Genomic DNA, 4,548 nt, shown 5'->3' on the forward strand with positions numbered 1-4,548 from the left:
CCAGCTCCCACGGTGTCACCCCCATCCCGAGTATGCCAACCCGCCGGCCCGGAGCTAAAGGGAGTTTGCTTTCTGGGGTCATTCGCCCCTCGGCTTCCCTGCTGATGGGGTCTGTGAACCTCACAACTTGCACGAGGCCCTGAGCACAGCGGTGTGAACTGGTGGGTGATGGGAGCGCTCACGAGCCATGGGGGGCTGTCACGGGGTCCCCGGGCGATGCTCTGGGACTGCTCCCTACGAAGCCAGGCAGGACTCTGGGGAAGTCTCCTCTCTGAGCAGCCTGTCTGCAGGACACACAGCTCCCCCGGCTCCACCTTCCTGGGTCTGACCTCGGAGCCTTCAGCCTCCTCTGCCCCTCCCTGCGCTTCCCACAGCGAGTCCGCCCAGGTGGGGTCCTGCGGAAACCAGAGAGTCCTGTCCCCCAACTCCGCAGTCAGACGGGACTCTCAGCCAGCCAGGAAAAGAGAAGGTTTATTAGACGACAGGAACATGGTCTAACACAGAGCTTGTAGGTGCAGAGAACAGGACCCCTCAGCTGGGTCCATTTTGGGGGGCAGTGAGCCAGACAACCACGTCTGCACTTCACTCCTTGTCCCCAGCCAGCCCCAAACTGAAACTCCCTCCAGCCCCTCCTCCTCTGGGCTTTGTCCCTTTCCCAGGCCAGGAGGTCACTGGATTCCTTTGTTCTCCAACCCTTTAGCTCTCACCTCGCAGGGGGGAAGGGCCCAGGCCATCAGTGGCCAGGAAACAGGGTGTCGGCCATTCTCTGTGTCCAGACCCCTGCACACACCTGCCCTCTAGGGCTCTGCAACGATCATACCCCCTTATCCCACCCCCTAGAGACTTAAGAACTGCCTCGGGGAAACTGAGGCACCCCCACACTATTCAGAGGAAACATTAAGAACAGTCCCACTTCGTCACAGGGGCCCTTTGCCTGGGCGTGCAGATGGCCGGCGCGTGAGCAGGAAGGTGAGTTGCTTCCAGGGTCTGGGCGCCCCCGAAAACGTGCCAGCTTTTCCCCGGAGTGAAATCCTGGAGTGGGCCAGGGCCCCCTCCACACACACCCCCTTTTCAAAGTGCAGGTGGTAATTGTCCCAGCAATGATGTATGGGCCTGGTTCCAGCGTGGGATTTCCAATTAATTCCAGATCCTCGGCAACGGCTTCTGACCTTTCGCTGAGATGCAAAGAGAAATCGGGGCGATTAATCTAGCAGGTCAGGGCTCCTCTGTGCTGCTGACATTTTTAACGCCGGTTGGTTTGTTTTTTAAAGTTGGAACAACATTAGGGGAGTCGGGGTGGGGTTGGGGGCCCTGCCCCGGCCAGCACCAGAGCGGGACTCGGCCCAGCAGCTCCCATTCCTTACCCCAGCTTGTAACCCGCCTGGCAGCGCTGGCCGCTTTGCGTCGCACGGCATGTGGCGAAGATCACACGGGCCCCCATGCGACCCGTGCCCCGTCCTCAAGCCAGGATGGAGGGCGCTCCCCTCTGGGGAGTGTCGGCGATGCAGGCTGGGCGCTAGAGAGGGGCCGGTCCGTGTCCAGCATCTTCAGCGCCCCGTGGTCAGAACCCTGAGCCCCCTCCACCCATCACATGCACCTTCTCGCTCCAGGCGTTGCAGGGAATCTGCCTGCTGGGATCCGTCCGAGCAGGAAATCCAGGCAATGCCCGGTGCCTGCAGCTGGAGAGAGCTGTGTTTCAGAAGCACTGGGCTCCCCGCCCTGCCACTGGGGAAAAAGACCCAAAGGAAACAAGAGGGGAAACTGACCGGCCTAGGCCGTGAAATTGATACGCACGAGGTAAAAGAGCTGGGAGCAGAGGAAGGTTGCCACCATGCGCCGTGCCTCAGTTTCCCCTCTCATCATTTATCTGTTTGTGCGTTTAGATTGTGAGGTCTTTGGAGTTAGGATTATCCTCCCCCATCATGTGTCTGGGCAGCGCCCAGCACGACGGGGCCCTGATCTCAGGCAGGGTCTGGGCAGCGCCGGCAGGACGGACCCCTGATCTCGGTCGAAACCCCTGGGGATACCGTAATACACCTAATAATTAACGCATGGGATTGCTCCTGTCGACTCTGCCCTGCTCACAGGTCCAGAGAATTTGCAAACAGGCCTGGGGAGCGTTTGAGCCGGTGCCGTCGCTTTAAGAAGGAGCCGCGACATTGCAGCTCCCTCCCGTGCACGGTTTGCAGGGTCCCTCGTGGAAACAGGTGGGTCAGGAGCACGGCCAGGAGCCCCCTGCTGCTCTCCCCAGGCGACCCCAATAACCGCCCCTGTCGGGGACACTGCCGGGTGCTTACTTTCCTATTAACTGCTGATAAATCCAATTAGCCCCTCTGTATAATTAGAGACAGCTGTTCGGTCCTACCCGGGAAGGCGAAGCAGCTCCAGGAGCCCCAGCGGCCCGTTTACCCTCCCTGCGCCGGCCTGCCGCGAACAGACGCCCAGCGCCGGCCTCCTCTGGTAACAGCCATAATGGAGGCTGTGATTTTCCAGATGACTCTAATTAAGTTGTTCTCTTCGTTTGTTAAATGAAAGACGGAGCCCCCCCTCCCTTCACGCTCTCCTCCCCCCCCCCCCAGCTGTGCTTCCCTTCCAGCTGCACTGAATTGGCTTCTGGAGCGGTGCAAATACAGAAATATACAGGCCCGGGAAAATTAACCGTGTAAGAGGCAGCAAATGAGGTGGAAAATTTTAATGGTTTCCCATTTAAAAGCTGCCTGACGGAGCTGGAGAGGGGGAGGGGGAGGGCTGAGCTCACCTGGCGTGTGGGTCTGGCCCTCGTTGGGGGTGCAGAGGAGGTGCCGTCCCCTGGATTTTCGTTTCTCTCCTTGGTTATCCCCCCGCTCCGTGGAGGGACAACCCGGCGTCCCGCCAGGCACGGGTCGGGGGGACGTCCCACCACTCAAAAGGCCTGGGAGAGCCGGCCTGGCCGCTCCGGACCCTCCGGGTCGGGTCGGTGGAGCTGCGCCGATCCTCTGGCCTTTTCCGCTCCCACTCGGAGACGGGCACGGCGGGTGACTCTGCAATCGGCGGGCCAGGAAGCCGGAGTGAAGTGGGTTTAGTGACCGGGCCCGGCCCCCACACACCAGCCCCCCAGACCCACACACCAGCCCCCCCAGACAGACACGCGCCAGCTTCCCCCAGACCCACACACCAGCCTCCCCAGACAAACACCAGCTCCCCCGGACAGACCCACACCAGTCCCCCCCAGACCCACACACCAGCCCCCCCAGACAGACACACGCCAGCTTCCCCCAGACCCACACACCAGCCTCCCCAGACACACACCAGCCCCCCCAGACAGACACCAGCTCCCCCGGACAGACACACACCAGCCCCCCCAGACAGACACGCGCCAGCTTCCCCCAGACCCACACGCGCCAGCTTCCCCCAGACCCACACACCAGCCCCCCCCAGACAGACACCACCATCCCAGACACACACCAGTCCCCCCCAGACCCACACACCAGCCCTCCCAGACAGACACACACCACGACCCCAGCCCCACACCCCAGCCCCCCCAGACAGACATGCGCCAGCTTCCCCCAGACCCACACACCAGCCCCCCCAGACACACACCACCCCCCCAGACAGACACCAGCTCCCCCAGACAGACACATACCAGCCCTCCCAGACAGACACACACCACCCCCCCAGGCAGACACACACCAGGACCCCAGCCCCACACCCCAGCCCCCCCAGACAGACATGCGCCAGCTTCCCCCAGACCCACACTCCAGCCCCCCCAGACACACACCAGCCCCCCGAGACAGACACGCACCACCCCCCCAGACAGACACCAGCTCCCCTGGACAGACACACACCAGCTCTCCCAGACAGACACACACCACCACCCCAGCCCCACACCCCAGCCCCTGCCAGACCCACACACCAGCCCCCTCAGACAGACACATGCCAGCCCCCTGGTGTCCCGCCCTGGGCCCCCCACCCCTCATGGCTCTGCTAGTGCCCCTCACTCCCGACCCGCAGCCCCCTGGTGTCCCAGCGCTGGGCTCCCCCGACCCAAGCAGGGGGCTGCGGGTCGGGAGTGAGGGGCACCAGCGGAGGTTGGGTGAGGAAGCTTGTACAGCCCCTTCTCCCCCCCACCCCACCCCCAGCATGGCCAATTCCCCCCCCCCCCCCCCCGAGACATTCATCCCATGCCCAGCAGCAGGCGGGGGTGGGCTGACGGGTTGTTTTATTTCCTGAGAAAGTTGCCCGAAGCCGAGGGAGTGGAAGGACGAGGCCCCCCCACCCCGCCCCTACTCCCCCCAGATTGTGCCCTAGTCCCTGTCCCCCAGCTGCTCTGAGCCCTGAGCCCCATCACTGAATTCCTCCCCCCTCACCCCCCCCCGGAGCTGGGAACTGCGGGGGGTGGGGGGGGACACAAGATTTTTTTCCTCTCCTTCAAATCTTTCTCTCGCTCTCTCTTTCCGAGGCCTCATCGCTCACTTCAAGGACATGCCGCGCACCCTCGCCGCTGCAATCAGGTTATTCTGCCGGGTTGATGCATTTATATCTCCTGATTATTTCGGAGGCAGAGGGGGA

The 4,548-nt window shown here is 62.6% G+C and overlaps 1 long non-coding RNA gene across 1 annotated transcript; it reads right to left on the minus strand.

The window, feature by feature from the left end:
- Positions 1-583: 583 nt before the first annotated feature.
- Positions 584-2,997, minus strand: LOC140900909 (uncharacterized). The gene is made up of 3 exons (XR_012155742.2): positions 2,759-2,997; positions 1,365-1,725; positions 584-1,175 (listed from the first exon to the last, which is right to left on the minus strand). It is a non-coding gene; the product is annotated as an uncharacterized LOC140900909 (long non-coding RNA).
- Positions 2,998-4,548: the final 1,551 nt, after the last annotated feature.

This window comes from Lepidochelys kempii, chromosome 20 (assembly GCF_965140285.1).
Source record: "Lepidochelys kempii isolate rLepKem1 chromosome 20, rLepKem1.hap1, whole genome shotgun sequence".
In the NCBI taxonomy this organism is placed as follows: Eukaryota; Metazoa; Chordata; order Testudines; family Cheloniidae; genus Lepidochelys; species Lepidochelys kempii.